Genomic DNA, 16,722 nt, shown 5'->3' on the forward strand with positions numbered 1-16,722 from the left:
AGCCAATTAAGCTCAAATTTTAAAAACTACATATTTTAGGGTAATACATCCTGAATATCAAGTCAGTTAAACTGTAGGCATGCTATTATGATTCATGGAAAAGAAAATAAGTCTCAGATGTAAGTAGGTTTCTTTTGTTCCAGCCCTATGCAATGGACATTTTCTGTATCCATTTATTTCCTTTTACTCTTTCACCCTATTCAGTTCAATTTATTTTTCGCTATTGTTGGGCAGCCTTTAGGAGAGGCAAATACTAAGGGCTATAATTGAGTACAACCCACAAGTTCCAAAGAATAACCTACTTACCACATCAGTGTCAAAGGAAAAATGATCACTTTCTTCAAAGGGGAGTCAAGGATTCGGGTGAACTGCAGAAGTCTGTTAGACTTCCTGACTTTGATGTTAACTGCAGGGACTATCAGTATTACTGTCATATTTTATAGTATGAATTAAAAAGCAACACTGCACTGATTGTTTATTGGACTTGATTAATATATTCAATAACGTTAGTAGAATAGTTCCATCAGAAACAACATATGAGTCAATACATGTAGATGGAAAAGGCAGACATCCTTTGAATCACTATCATGTAAATTTATTTGTATTCATGATGGAATTCGTGATTCATTTTATAAGAGCTGTTCATAGCCTTGGCCATGATATAGAAACTAAAGTACCCACTGACATAATTCGTTCTAGCCATGTTACTTTGGACACATGACATCAAGTTACATGGAAGGTAGAACTTGGGGTACCCAAATATGTGATTTACTCAATGATGCTTGACACTTTGGCCCCAAACCTTCGGCCTCCTTCCCATTTCAATTTACATAATCAGAAAAAAGTGACTATAAGAAGACAAAAATCAAAGTAGCTCCCACATTTTCAGAAAATAAGGAAAAGATCACTGTACCCATAAACCATTACCTATTTTGGTAGGCTTGTTTTGTTGTGGTGAAAATAACTTCAAGTAAAGTTGAGGAATGCCTAACTAAACAAGCAGTTAGGTTTCTTGGTGAAGATGTTCTTACAGCCTTAACTACGGCAATGGTGCACTGTGAACCTCTGAGAGGAATATGTGGCATTATTTGTCTCTTAAACTCAACTTGCCTGTAAAAAGCCTTTTCTTTCATAGCTTCTTACAAGATTCATGTTCTCTGGAAAATATTTTTGAAAAATTATAACACAAGTGATATCCTTTATACCAGCCTATTTAAATTCTCCTTATTAATTTTTCCATAGTCCTTTAAGATTCTTACTTTGTTGCTGAATTGTTCATATTATACTATGCAATATCCATTTACACTCTTGTGTGAATTCTACAAGGGCAGAAATGTTTCCTAAACTTCTTTTTTTTTTTTTTTAAGGATTATTTATTTGAAAGAGTTACAGAGAGAGGTCTTCCATTCCACTGGTTCACTCCCTAAATGACTGCAACTGCCAGAGCTGAGCTGATCCAAAGCCAGGAGCCAGGAGCTTCTTCAGGTCTCCCAATCAGGTGCAGGGGCCCAAGGACCTGGTCATCTTCTACTGCTTTTCCAGGCCATAGCAGAGAGTTGGATCTGAAGAGGAGCAGCTAGGATTCGAACTGGTGCCCATACGGGATGCTGGCACTGCAGGCAGGGGCTTTAACAGGCTGCTCCACAGTGCTGGCCCCCTAAACTTCTTTATTATCAAGAATTAGCATAACATCAGAAAGAAAACAGTGAATAAATCCATTCAAGCCCAAATAAATAATGAATGACTGAATTAACAAATGGGTTTTTTGTTTCTTTGGCTCATCTTTTTTTTTTTTTGTTTTGTTTTTTTGTTTTGTTTTGTTTTTTTAGAGTGACAATTACCTAACTAAATGGTATCAGATGAGGGAATATAAGGAAATTTCAATATGCTGAAATTTTCCAGAGCTGATACTTGGGCACTAAGCAATCTGAGCAAGAACCTGTGGATAAAGTCAAGATGTGACATTTCTAAAAGTGAGTGACAAAGTACAAGAAAGTTCTTCAACCTATGGAAAAAATACCACTCATGTTTCAAGGAGTCAAAATAATCTTCCTTTTTACTCTATAAAAAATGTTATAAAATGTCACAGAAAGAAATTAAAATAGTAAATGGCTTAAAAATGTAGGCACAAAATAACCTTAGAGGTATTATGGAGTTAATTAAAAATTAATTTTGTTGCATTTGTCATTTTAATGCGTAATTTTAAATATTCCCTTTACTTTTTAAGTTTTATTTTATTTTAGAGCCAAGAGACAGAGATAGAGACAGAGAGAGGGCTCACATCCACTGGTTCACTCCCCAAAACCCAGAACTGGAGTTGAGTCAAGCAAAAGCCAGGAGCCAGGAATTCAACGGGAGTTTGAATGTGGGTGGCAGAAACCCAGTAACATGAGCCATTACCCTGCTGCCTCCCAGGAGGCACATTAGCAGGAAGCTGGAATTGACAGCTGAGTTAGATTTGAACCCAAACACTCCAATATGGGACGCAGGCATCTTAACAAGAGTCTTAACTGCTAGGCCAAATCCCCACACTAACAATAACTTTCTTAAAGTAGATGTCTATAGTTTTGTACATATATATTTTTAAAGGTCCCCAAAGTTGTATAAACTTCAAGCTACATAAAATCCTAATCTCTTGGAAGGAGAAATTATTAACTACACCATTTAACTACAAAAGTCAGGGCTGACTGGTCTCAAAAACTTCTTCCTAGGCCAGTGCCATGGCTCACTAGGCTAATCCTCCGCCTGCGGTGCCAGCACACCGGGTTCTAGTCCCGATTGGGGCGCCGGATTCTGTCCCGGTTGCTACTCTTCCAGTCCAGCTCTCTGCTGTGGCCCAGGAAGGTAGTGGAGGATGGCCCAAGTACTTGGGCCCTGCAACCCGCATGGCAGACCAGAAGGAAGCATCTGGCTCCCGCCTTTGGATCAGCGCAGTGCTCTGGCCATAGCAGCCATTTGGGGGTGAACCAACGAAAGGAAGACCTTTCTCTCTGTCTCTCTCTCTCTCAATAACTCTGCCTGTCAAAAATAAATAAATAAATAAATAAATAAATAAATAAAAACTTCTTCCTATAGTAACATCATCACCTTTGTCATTTAAACCCCTGTGAGAAAGAATTTCATCTGCTACTGAGGGTAAATTTGGAGGGGAGAGAAACCAATGAAGCCTCTAGGGAGACTCTAGGTGACATTATTAAGCACAAAAAGATGAGGCTAGAGGGACCTGATACACCATTCCTACTTCACAATTTCACCTTTACTTGTCCCACTGGTCTCCATTTTATAGGGCTAGTTTAAAAGAATTATTTACTGAGTATACATGAATATGAACTTTTATTTTTTCCTTACCTTTGCATTTCTATAAATTTAACTATGGTTTCACAATTGTCATGCCCACAAGACATCATGGGGATAAAGAAAAATGAAGAGTACACCCTTTGCTTATGGAAATGATCTCTGAGGTATCAACCAACTTTTATTTCTGGATGCTTTTCATTATTGTTGTGGTAGTGTTACTAAAAAACACACCCAGCAGCAATTTCTTGACTTATATACCAAATAAATACAATAAATAATTAAGCATTAAGCATTCTAGTAAGTCTACATGATAGTTTCGAAAAACATTTATACCAGTAATGTAAAAAGAAGACAACAGGCAGATAGGCAAGCCAATCACATTTGAGATTTGATCATTTTTCTGGAAGATACACAGTTGTTCAGGTATTAAACTCAGTGGAAAAATCTTTCCACCATTTTCCTGGTTCATTTTGCACCAGCCTAGAACTCAAAAAAAAAAAAAAAAAAAAAAAAGAAAGAAAGAAAAGGAAAGACAGAAAGACAGAAAAATAACAGAAAAAAAAGCATGTACTAAAAGCATAAGGCTCAATAATATGAGTAATCCTAAACACACCTAATAAATACACTGTTTGGGGCAACTGAATACTGCATTTTTTGTCAAAAGCAAGCTACAGATATCCTTTGCTTTTATTAACACAGTTCAGCTTATATGAGCAGACAAAAATGAAAGAGAAGGAAAATGTGCTTTATCATTTATAACTGAATTTCAATTTTCTCTTTCAAGTAGCATTGAAAGCATTTTCTTTGCAACCCAAAGACAGAAGGTCTTGATTATTGTTGTAAGAATAATCTCAGTCTTTGTGTGAAGATAGGGAAAATAAATAGTCTCTCTGGATGATATGTCAGCTTCTGAACTTACAAAACAAGATATATTCATGGATGTAGGAAAATTAAATTAAGGTGAAATAGTAGACCCATTAAAATGACAACTGAAGGCTTATTTTATAGGCCATGGCAGGCTTCCCAATTGTCCTCTACCTTAGCTTCAGCCCAGGGGCACAGACTACTGAACCAGAAATAAACAGGATCAAGGCAGGGGCAACTGTCTGGAAGTACAGGTCACTCAGGCTGTGAACCTGTCATGAACTGCTAGCTTTTTTGTAAAATTAAGGTTTTCGTTCCATTCTTGCCTCCACCACCCTTGTTTTAAGGCTAAAGACAGAAAAGAATTGTCATCTCTCCCCCAACTTCTTCTCATTTTTAACCATGTAAAAAATATCATTCCAATATCATCTCAGATGGGTTATTTCTTTCTGTATCAGGAGAATGCTAACCATGTGCCTTCCTGAGTACAAGAAAAGCTGTACTTCCCAGTCTCCTCTACTTTATCGCCATTCAGCAGACAACATCTGGTTGTTGTCTTCTGCTAAAAAAAAATAAAAAAAAAAAATAAAAAAACCAGAATGGGCCGGTGCCGTGGCTCACTAGGCTAACCCTCTGCCTTGCAGCGCCAGCACACCGGGTTCTAGTCCCGGTCGGGGCACCGGGTTCTAGTCCCGGTCGGGGCGCCGGATTCTGTCCCGGTTGCCCCTCTTCCAGGCCAGCTGTCTGCTGTGGCCAGGGAAGTGCAGTGGAGGATGGCCCAAGTCCTTGGGCCCTGCACCCCATGGGAGACCAGGAGAAGCACCTGGCTCCTGCCATCGGATCAGCTCGGGGCGCCTGCCACAGCGCGCCAGCTGCGGTAGCCATTGGAGGGTGAACCAAGGGCAAAAAGGAAGACCTTTCTCTCTGTCTCTCTCTCTCACTGTCCACTCTGCCTGTCAAAATAAATAAATAAAAAATAAAAAAATAAAAAAAAAAAACAGAATGGTCCATTCACCAAATAGGATCAGAAGACATTAATTTATGAACCAGTCCATTATTGTTCCCTCTTAAGTATTCTGTCTCTTGCACCCTCCCAAGATAATCCTAATGGCTGCCAATTCATCATTGCTCACCTATCTCCACTCACATTCCCATTCTTCATCTCTTCCCACTGTTCAAATTAAATAACCCATTCTTAATATATTTCACAAATCAATCTTCAATAATGATAACAGTAGTTTGAGGTATGTATATACACAGACAGAACAACTCAAGTCTCTCCATTGCAGATCCTTCCCTTACTCTGAGTAATATTTTATACCAGTTCATTAATGAAGATTTCTCAGACTCACTTTCTTATACTTGACAGAAAAAAATGATATTACTAACCACATTGATTAAAATCAGTGCTTCTTCAGCTTTCCTAACTTTCTAATTATACTTTTTGACCTCTACTTCTGTTTCTCCTCCTAACCACCTATGGGCTTTCTCTAAACTCTGTTTGGCTTTGTAATTCAAAGGATGTCCACACTCTCATGACTACTGTCACTTTTAGGTTCATGAACTATAAACTTTTATCCCTGCCTAGATTTCTGATACTACATGTTCAATATCTAGACAGCTTTCTCCTGTATATGGTCATTGGCCATACACATATCCAAATATATATAAAGATAAATTTGCCACTTACCCTCCCAAATTTGTATTATTTCCACTAAACCCTTATGACATTGCCTCTGAATCACCACCTTCCTTCCATTCATAAGTGAGGTCTACAAGAATTTTTTTTTTTGAATTCTCAGTTCTAAAAACCACAATTATATTTTGTATTCTCATAATTTTAGGCCTTAGGCTATTACAATTTTTCCCTAATTGATCTAACTCACAACTCTTCCCATTCAACTTATCATTGACCAATTTTCCCAAAATAACGGTTTTTGTTCTTTTAGTTTCTTGTTTAAAAACTGAGTTGAAGGATAGAAGTTTGCTTGTTGCAGTGGTTAATCTACCGTAGGAACACCTGTATCCCATATAACGCTACCATAATTGGTCTTGGCTCCTTTCTCAATTTGCATTTCCTGCTAACGCATACCCTGGGAGGCAGCAAGTAATGGTTCTAGTGCTTGGGTCCATGCCACCATGTGGGAGACCTGGAATGAGTTTATGGCTTCTGTCTGTGGCCTGCCCAATCCCTGGAGATTGCAAATATTTGAAGAGTAAAAAAGCAGATCTGTTCTCTCTGCCTTTAAAACAAATAAAGGAAAATCATTCTTAAATTAGAAAAATTAATTAATTAATACAAAGAACCTATGCTGACGCCATACTGTTTACATCTAGATTAAATTTTTTGGTTTAACCTGGTTATGCTCATTGCTGCCAGTGTTTTCTGCTCCCTAATCACAGAACTAATCAATGCATGACAGTGTACTATAAACCTGCTGTACTGTAAATTCATGAAGGAAGAAGCTGCTCCTCATCCCTTGTTCATCACTCTATTCCATTATACCTGGAGAAGAGCTAAGAAACGTGAGTAAATGGTCTTGGTTCACATTAATTTCTGTAAGTGTGCTGTCTTCTCTACTTCTAATACAAAACAAGGTCCAATTCATGTACTTCCTCCTCCACTAAATATTATCAATTAGTCCAATATAACTGTATCAACTTTCTCCTTTTAGTTAATAAAATATTCTATATTTTACTGTATACTAATAATTCCATTTGTGGTAGTTTTGTATTTCTAGCTATATTTCATTGTACCCTACCTGACAAACTGTCATAACATTAGACAGAAAATAAAAAGAATTTGAAACTTTATAACCACAATCTGAAAGATAAGTTAAGAAAGACAAACGGAAAAAAAAAAAAAAAAAGAGAGAGAGAGAGAGACTGATCTCCTATTTGGTTAAGCTACCAGCAGGGAACAGATTAAGCATAAAACCCTTGTTAGGCATAAACCCACTTTTATTAACCTCTGTAGAGAACAGAAACCTGAAGATCTCCCAAAGTCAAAGGTTACATACTGGGGCAGATATTCAGGTACTGGCTAAAAGTACTAGGGGAGACAATCCCAAGTTCAAGGAGGACTGAGACAGTATTTGGAGACATTCTCCAGGTCTGAGATATACACAGCTACATGACTCCTACAAACATTTTAGTAATATACACTGAAGTTATATCATTAGGAATCAAATCCACTATGTTTCTACGGAGATTTTTTTTTTTTTTTTTTTTTTTTAAGGAAGAGAGGGGGATAGCTGCCTGCTTACCTCTTAATAAGCCAAGGAAAAAGTGTGTTTTCTCATTCTTGCCCATGTCAGTTTGGCTTTTTGAGTAGAGCTGACTTGAATCTCATTGTGATTGTCACTACAAATGTAGTAACTGGGGTAGAGATGGTCTTCTCATTATTGAGAAATCAGTCACTAACACAGAAACTTCCAATTCAGAATAAAATTAGTAAGAATATTACTACTACCTGAATGTTTGAGTCCTCTCAAAACTCATGCTGAAATCTAAACTCTCAAGGTGACCATATAAATTAAGTGGGTGCTTTGAGAGGTGAATAGATAACAGAACCATAGTACCTCATGAATGAGATCTGTGCCCTTACACTCAAATAAAAAGCAAGAGGGAGTGTCATTTGCTGCAGTGGTTGAGATACTGCTTGTCATGCTCCCAGTTCCACTCCTAATTCCAGCTTCCTGCTAATGTTCACCATGGAAGGTAGATGACTCAAGCAACTGACACCTGGCCATCCATGTAGAAGACCCAACTGAGGCTCCTGGCTTCAACCTGGCCCTGTCTCAGCTGTTGCAGGCATTTGGGGAGTAAAACAGTAGATGGGAAATCTCTCATGACTGTCTTTCTTTCTCTGCCTTAAAAGAAAAAAAGGATCTGAGGAAACCTGTTTGCTCCTTCTACTATGTGATAACACAGAAGAAGATACCATCTGTGAGCAAGCAGGCCATCACCAGACACCAGATCTGCTGATACCTTCATCCTATTCTTCCCAGCATCCTCAACTGTTAAGAAATAAACTTCTGTTGTTTATACAGTACCTCTTTTATAGTATTTGTTATATCATCCAAACAGACTAAGACAAATATTAACAACTCAACATGATGTAAGCATTATATTATTTTTTTTTCCTTGACAGGCAGAGTGGATAGTGAGAGACAGAAAAAGGTCTTCCTTTACCATTGGTTCACCCTCCAATGGCCGCTTTGGCTGGCGCGCTGTGGCCGGCGCACCGCGCTGATCCAAAGGCAGGAGGCAGGTGCTTCTCCTGGTCTCCCATGCGGGTGCAGGGCCCAAGCACTTGGGCCATCCTCCACTGCCTTCCCGGGCCACAGCAGAGAGCTGGACTGGATGAGGAGCAATCAGGACTAGAACCCAGTGCCCATATGGGATGCTGGTGTTGCAGGCAGAGGATTAACCAAGTGAGCCACGGCCCGGGCCCCAGCAAATAAATATTTTTAAGAAGTTTGGGCCCACGCCGTGGCTCAATAGGCTAATCCTCCACCTTACGGCGCCGGAACACCGGGTTCTAGTCCCGGTCGGGGCGCCGGATTCTGTCCTGGTTGCCCCTCTTCCAGGCCAGCTCTCTGCTATGGCCCGGGAGTGCAGTGGAGGATGGCCCAAGTCCTTGGGCCCTGCACCCGCATGGGAGACCAGGAAAAGCACCTGGCTCCTGGTTTCGGATCAGCACAATTTGCGCCAGCCGCAGCACGCCGGCCGCAGCGGCCATTGGAGGGTGAACCAACAGCAAAAGGAAGACCTTTCTCTCTCTCTCTCTCTCTCTCACTGTCCACTCTGCCTGTAAAAAATAAAAAAAAAAAAATTAAAAAAAAAAGTTTGAATGAGAAGCCAAATGTGTTAAGACAATGACTTTTCCACATAAAAGAAAACAGAACAAGAAGGAAACATTTTGTAATCCTTCCCATATACCAATATGCATCAGAATTTTGTTCTCTAAAGCCACTGGGTTTAATCATTAAGATTATGGTCAGCCAGCACTGTAGCATAGCAGGTAAAGCCTCCACCTGCAATGCTGGCATCCTATATGGACACCGGTTCAAGTCCCGGCCTCTCCACTTCCGATTCAGCTCTCTGCTATGGCCTTGGAAAGCAGTGGAAGATGGCCCAAGCCTTTGGGCCCCTGCACCCACATAGGAGACCTGGAAGAAGCTTCTGGCTCCTGGCCTTGGATCGGCGCAGCTCTGGCCACTGCGGCTAACTGGGGAGTGAATCAGAGGATGGAAGACCGCTCCCCCCCCCCCCCGTCTCTCCTCTCTCTGTAACTCTGATGTTCAAATAAATAAATAAATCTTAAAAAAAAAAAAAAAAAAAGAGTATGGTCAGCCATGGGGCTACATTATGGTGCAGCAGGTTAGGCCACCACTGAAGATGCACACATTCCATATGAGTACCAGATCCAGTTCCAGTCCCAATGACTCCACTCTAATTCAGCTCCCTGATAATAAGCCTGGGAAAGCAGCAGAGTGTCTACCAAGTGTCTGCCAACTCTCTGGGCCGCGTCATCCACATGGGAGACTCAGATGTAGTTCTAGGCTCCAAGCTTAGGCCTGGCCCTCCCCTCGCCATTGCAACTATTTAGAGAGTGAAACCAGTAAATCAAAGAACACACTCACTCTCTCTAACTCTGCTTTTAAAATAAATAAAGATATCTTATAAAAAATTGTGTCAAGAATATAGGAGTTCGTTTAAGAAAAAGAAGTTTTGGCCTTTAAGCAAATGGAAAGATATTCAATTCATTCATATCTTAAATCATAAAGAAATAAATCTAAATTAAAACTAACATGGTGATAAAATTTTCACTATCAGATTGTCAAAGAACCAAAGATTTCATAATACTGTTGATAAGGCTATGAAGAAACAGAACTCTCATGATGTAAGCAGAATGCAAGATGGGTCAGCTCTCATGGAGAAGAACATGATGGTGTATAAACACCACAACATATGCATTAATTTTTGATCCATCAATTGTACTTTTAGGAATTTTTACTATTAATTCATTTCTCAGAAGTTTATTTATATAAATTTATTTATTATCACACTTTTTTAAGTGTGTTCACTGAGAGGGAACTGTTTAAATAAACTATTATACACTGACATAACAAAATACAAATGTCATGTAGCAGAAGAAAGGGTAAAAAGTTGTCTACAGGAGATTGACGCCACGGCACAGCAGGTAAAGCCTCCGCCTGCACTGCAGCATCTCATATGGGCACCAGTTTGAGTCCTTGCTGCTCCACTTTTGATCCAGCTCCCTGCTATGCCTGGGAAAGCAGTAGAAGATGACCTAAATCCTTGAACACTTGCACCCACACAGGAGACCCAGAATAAGCTCCCGGCTCGTGGCTTCTGACTGACCCAGCTCCAGCCGTTGCAGCCATTTGAGGAGTGAATCAATGGATGGATGACCTCTCTCTCTGCCTGTGCATCTCTGTAACTCTGCCTTTCAACAAATAAATATTTTTTTAAAAAAGTTGTCTACATACTGGTATGGAAATATATGCAAAATATATAGTTAACTGAAAAGTTGTACAGAATGTAAAAGTTTGCTTTCTTTTGAACAGAAAAAGAAACATTAATATATATATATAACATTTCTGCATGTATCTGCATTTAAAGAATGTCAGAAAATGTATAAATAGAATATCAGACCCTATTAAATGTTTTACCTATCTAGTTCTGACAATGAAGCCAAATTTGCCTGGTTCTGTTCCTACTACTTAGAAATTAAAATATTTTTGAGTCTATTTCTAAATGATCATGATTGGAATTTTTATCTCAGAAGTTTGAAACATGACAGAATGAACATTTGCAAAATATAGTCATGAACCACATAATGACATTTTACTCAAGAACAGATCTCATATATGCTGACAATCCCATATAATTGTAACAGAGACGACAAATTTCTATATTCCTATTGTCTAGTATTGTTGAAGCCATTATAAGATCATACAGCAAACAAAGTTTCACTCATTTGTGGTAATACTGATATAAACAAATCTACCATGTTACCATATAGAAATGTGAAGCAATACAATTATGTGTAGTAGCCAAGACTTGATAACACTATTACTGGTTTATGTATTTACTACATTACAATTTTTGTTGTTAGTTTTGAGTACGTGCCATTTACTTACATAAACAACACAACACTTATTATAAAAAAATCAAATGGTTTAAAGCAGGGATGGAGAACATCTGGCCCAAAGGTTGCATAAGGCCATGAAATAATTTGTTCTGGCCCCAAGGCACCCACAGGCAAAACTCAAAATTCAATAAATCTATAGCAGATTAATTTTAGGTTGATAATTTTGTATGGCCTATGAATGATGTCATAAATATTCACATGGTGGCATAAAAATGTTTCCCATCCCTGGTTTAAAACATTAATAAGAGGTATGTATAAATACACACACTTATGTGAGAGAGAAAGAGACAGAGGGAGGAAGCTAAGGTCAATTTTTTTTAATTTATATAAAGGGAACACATTTCATGTATTTCATATACACAATTTTAAGAGCATAATGATACTGCGCGACCTATCCTCCTCTCCCTTCCTCATTCCCACACTCCTACTTGTTTTAATTTTTATAATAATATACTTTCAATTTACTTTATAACCACAAACTTAACTTTCCACTGAATAAAGAATTCAACAAGTAGTGAGTAGAAATAGGTAGAGACAAGACTAATAGTATTTTAGTGTTTCAAATATATGAAGGTATGATTCAAAAACAGTAATAAAATAAATAAGCTTAGCAAAATGAAATTTAAATACAAGCCACTCCCAGATCCTAGAACAGCTGTAAGTCCAAAGAACACTGTGTTCTTAGAAACCACATCTGAATGGCATCTCAGGAAAGCTGGGAATACAGAAATATCATTAGTTTCAGCCTCACTAAGGTGCTTGTCAGTTTATGTGAATAGCACATAATCTAGCAAATTCCTATCAGTATGTTTATTCTGACACAATGGATTCATCATATCTGGTAAAAAATGAACTTATCATATTTTTTCTCAGAGACTGACATTTGAGACACCCTTGTCTTGAAGAAAATTTCAAAAATTTCAATCAAGATCATCAGTTGTTTGGGCCTATGCTGTGGCCTAGTGGGCCAGGCCTGGCCTGCAGTACAAGCATTCCATACGGGTGACAGTTCATGTTCTGGCTGCCCCTCTTCCTATCTACCTCTTTGCTATGGCCTGGGAAAGCAGGGGAAGATGAGCCAAGTGCTTGGGCCCCTGCAATTGTGGGAGACCCAGAAGATGCTCCTACCTCCTGGCTTATCAGCCCAGCCCCAGCCATTGCAACCATTTGGGAGTGAACCAGTGATGGAAGACCTTTCTCCACGTCTTCCTCTTTCTGTCTGCAACTCACCTCTCAAATAAACAAAATCTTAAAAAAAAAAAAAAAAAAAAAAAAAAACAAGCATCAGTTTTACTTAAAGTGTATTTCTTCCTGTACAACCTGTATAAAAACCTCTTTGTGTCCATTTACTCCCTGCTTCTTCAGTTTCTGGAAATCCAGTGCTGCTGGAAGTGGACTCATCTTACAAAACCTACAAGACCTACTGTCTTCCCTGAGCAGACATGTTCAATCCTATGCCAAAGTGACTCTTTTCCACTGCCTCTCGCTATGGAAACACTATCCTAGTGACACTTGCCTCTTAGGGAGGGTTTCTATCTTATCCCATTTGTTTTAGCTAGCAAATCACTCTCAGCAGATTCTTGAACTGAACCTGCAATTGATGGGTCTGAAGCCTGAGCCCCAAGGGGCTCAGTGAGAACTAATTCCTCTCCTCTGTGCTCCCTTAGGCACTGTCTTTCATCACTGAATTGTTTGGACCTTGAACAGTATTTTTTTTCTGCTGCATATTTTTCTGTGCAATGAAGTGTGCCTCTAGTTTTTATTTTCTTCTATCCTCCTCCTACATCTTTCAGGAAGTTTGAGCTGAGTTTTTAACTAATCTACTAAGGTTTAGTTTCTAATTACTTAACCTGTTTATTAATTTACTCTTATATATAATGCATTATGTAATTATATATGTATTATATATTATATATAACAAGGCTGTATACTGGAAATTGAGTATTTGCCACATTTGTAATTTTTTCTAGGCAATTTTTTTGTAATAAACTTCTTTATTTCTTAAATTCTAGAATATTCTTTACCAGTAACAATGAAATTACTGAATTCTGAGTTTCTGAATATCTACTATTCAAACAAATCTTTTTTCCAGCTTCTTTCACTACCCTGGGATGGGTAATTCTATGAAGGAACTCCTCCCATCAAACCAGTACTCAGCACATCCAAACTTGAACCTGACTGTCCTGAATGTCTTGACTCCTAATTGGATACATTCCTTCCAAACACAAAATGCATCTATATACAACCCTGTAATGGCTATATTACTTTGCAAATCACAAATGATACTTGTGTATTATACTTCCTAGTCTTTCCCAATCTTTTGGATGTGGTTCTAATTGCCTTTAATGTTTAATTTACCTGTGAACTCTAGATTGTTTCCTATCATCCCTCCTCTTTTGATTAATTTGGACACGGGCTTCTGTTTCAATCTAGTAACAGCATCTCTCCCTTTTGTGATATTTTCCTGTACAGCATTTAGATCCCTTTTCACCACTTCTCTCTTACAGAAGTAGATATCTACTTCAAATTTCATTTTCTATGTCACTTCTGATAAATCTGTCCCCTAATTTCTCAAACTGTTTCCCAAAAATCTTTTCTTCCAGCTCTAACCTATTTTATGCTTTGGTTCCATTTTTTCATTTCTTCATATTAATACTAATACATCTGGTTTCAACTACTCAAAAACCTCTCAAATTCCTATGCAAAACTGAATGCTAGAACCAAACATTTCAATAATGAGTTTTTTAATTGACTTATTAGCCACATTTTTTGCAGTGATTTTCTTTAACTGTTTCTGAACCTCAATTTATGAAGACAATATATGCTCTTTACAGGAACTGTCTTTGCTCTTTTTTTTTTTTTTTTTTTTTTTTGACAGGCAGAGTGGATAGTGAGAGAGAGAGAGACAGAGAGAAAGGTCTTCCTTTTGCCGTTGGTTCACCCTCCAATGGCCGCCACGGCTGGTGCGCTGCGGCCGGCGCACCGCGCTGCTCTGAAGGCAGGAGCCAGGTGCTTCTCCTGGTCTCCCATGGGGTGCTCTTTTTAACATTGATATTCATCTTCATAATCTAAGATACTTATTCACCTCATTGGATGAAGTCACAGTTTGTATCTCAATGATAAAAATTATCACCAGAGCATAAAGAATTTTCAAATTCAAAGCCAACTTGAGATCAAGAGGTCAGAGCAACTCTTAAAACTACAGTCACGTCACAGGACTCAAGATTTGTCCCTCCACAGATCCCTCCCTTGACTCCAAAAAGGAGTCAGAATAGAAAAGATCATAATCTGAGAGACTGTGTACACCACCTACCTAGTCCTGGCACTAAATACCGTGTGCAGCTACTGCTGGACATGAAAGAAACACTTCAGTGCCTAAAAGGCTGGAACCCAAAAGGACACTATCATCAAACCACAGTCTCAGAAAATGTAACTCAGAAAAACATACATCTGCAGATTTCAAGGACAAGCAATAGCAAGCATATAATTATGATCCACGTGATAAGGATGTCTCAGCCCTCCTGATCAGATTTTGCGTGTGGAGCCCTTCAGAGCTTGCTTGCCTTTGTTTACAGCCCTGACATACAAACCTGCGTCTACAGGGAAAAAAAAGGAACAAAACATTTGCTTATACAGAAACAGCCAGTCTTCCTGGCTCCCGTGGACAAAGTTGTTATAAGCCACAACTACAGCTCAAAATACCAACTCTACCAAAGCTTAACACGCCCCGCCTGAGCCACGCCCCGCCAGAGCCATTATCAGAGTTTTATTTTTTTTATTTATTTATTTATTTTTTGACAGGCAGAGTGGACAGTGAGAGAGAGAGACAGAGAGAAAGGTCTTCCTTTGCCGTTGGTTCACCCTCCAATGGCCGCCGCGGCCGGTGCACTGCGGCCGGCACACCGCGCTGATCCGATGGCAGGAGCCAGGATCCAGGTGCTTTTCCTGGTCTCCCATGGGGTGCAGGGCCCAAGCACCTGGGCCATCCTCCACTGCACTCCCTGGCCACAGCAGAGAGCTGGCCTGGAAGAGGGGCAACCGGGACAGAATCCGGCGCCCCGACCGGGACTAGAACCCGGTGTGCCGGCGCCGCTAGGCGGAGGATTAGCCTAGTGAGCCGCGGCGCCGGCCTGATTATCAGAGTTTTAAAACTCTGCAAATCACATTGTGACGTACAATTCCTTTCCTTTCCATTTTCTCTTTATCTCTACGCTATGCCACAGATGCTGGGATGTGAAGAAAGTGTAACGTAACGGCACAAAAGCCGAAAAGCAATTTAAAAACGCAAAAAAAAAAACACCAATATTTCCTTTTAATTTCCGTGGGAGCTCAAAAAGTTCAGACAAGCAGTATTTTAAAATGATGCACATTTTCATTGAATTTTTTAAGTTCCCCTCGTGGTTTCCAGCCATGCGCTTATTGAAGCTGAACCCCAGAATTAGAAAGACTTACCAGCAGCTTCCGGAACGCCAGACGAGACAAGATGGCGCGGAGGCAAACGCTGTACTGGCCAACGTTACAGCCTGGAGGAACAGAGTACAAGGAACACTTCCTGTGCGCAGCTTCCGCCCAAGAGGAAAGGAAGGGGCGGGTCACCCATGCTGCCATTCACCTCCTAGAAACTGACCAATCAGATCACTGCCTGCCACCGCTACAGGAAGAAGAAACAATTTTAAGAGTGTTATTGTAAGATATGTCCTGAGTAATGAAGGAAACAATAGAAATGAATAATAAATGTTCCTGGCCTTGATATGACACATAGTAATTCCTGCTGGGAACCTTTACTTCCATATCTATCTCATGAATGTTTTGGCAAGACATGGGCTCTTTCAATGACATCTTTATCCTGCTTGGTCGTGAGGGAACGTTGAGATTGCCTCTAACCCCAAAGCAAGCTACAAGTCCCAGGTAGCGAGTGTATCTCACCTCTACTAAGCCTGCTAAGCTGCTGATTATGTGACTGTATGTTTTGCCCAGAGGAGGACCCTTGCATGTGAAAGGGGGAAATAAAATTAACTGCAAATATATGGGGAAAGACATTGGCGCCATCGTTAGGACACCCCTTGTGATTTCCACGTTCCAGAATGGATTGCTTGGTTTCAAGTGGCACACCTGGGTTCAGGTTGACTCCAATTCCAGCCTCCTAGTAATACACATACTGAAAAGCAGCACGTGATGGTTCGCCTACTTGGGTCCCTGCAACCCACTTGGGAAACCTGAATCAAGTTCCTAGCTCCTGGGTTGGGCCTGGCCCAATTCCAGCTGTTGCAGCCATTTATGAGGTGAGCCAGTAGGTAGTAGGTCTCTCTGTCACTGGCTCTCTCTCACTGCATTTCTTTTCCTCTAACCTCTCTACCTTGCAAATAAAATGAAGATAA

At 39.7% G+C, this 16,722-nt stretch overlaps 1 protein-coding gene across 7 annotated transcripts in view; it reads right to left on the minus strand.

Moving 5' to 3' along the window:
• Positions 1-15,928, minus strand: part of COX7B2 (cytochrome c oxidase subunit 7B2) — a 154,748-nt gene extending 138,820 nt beyond the window's left edge. For 6 of the 7 annotated variants that reach the window (XM_008248480.4, XM_008248493.4, XM_008248488.4 and 3 more), the window contains exon 1: positions 15,797-15,928. The gene's annotated coding sequence lies outside the window, so the exon portion shown is untranslated. The remainder of the gene's footprint in view (positions 1-15,796) is intronic. The other variant, XM_008248476.4, reaches the window with a different exon arrangement.
• Positions 15,929-16,722: the final 794 nt, after the last annotated feature.

The sequence above is a fragment of the Oryctolagus cuniculus genome, chromosome 2 (genome assembly GCF_964237555.1).
Source record: "Oryctolagus cuniculus chromosome 2, mOryCun1.1, whole genome shotgun sequence".
Classification (NCBI taxonomy): Eukaryota; Metazoa; Chordata; class Mammalia; order Lagomorpha; family Leporidae; genus Oryctolagus; species Oryctolagus cuniculus.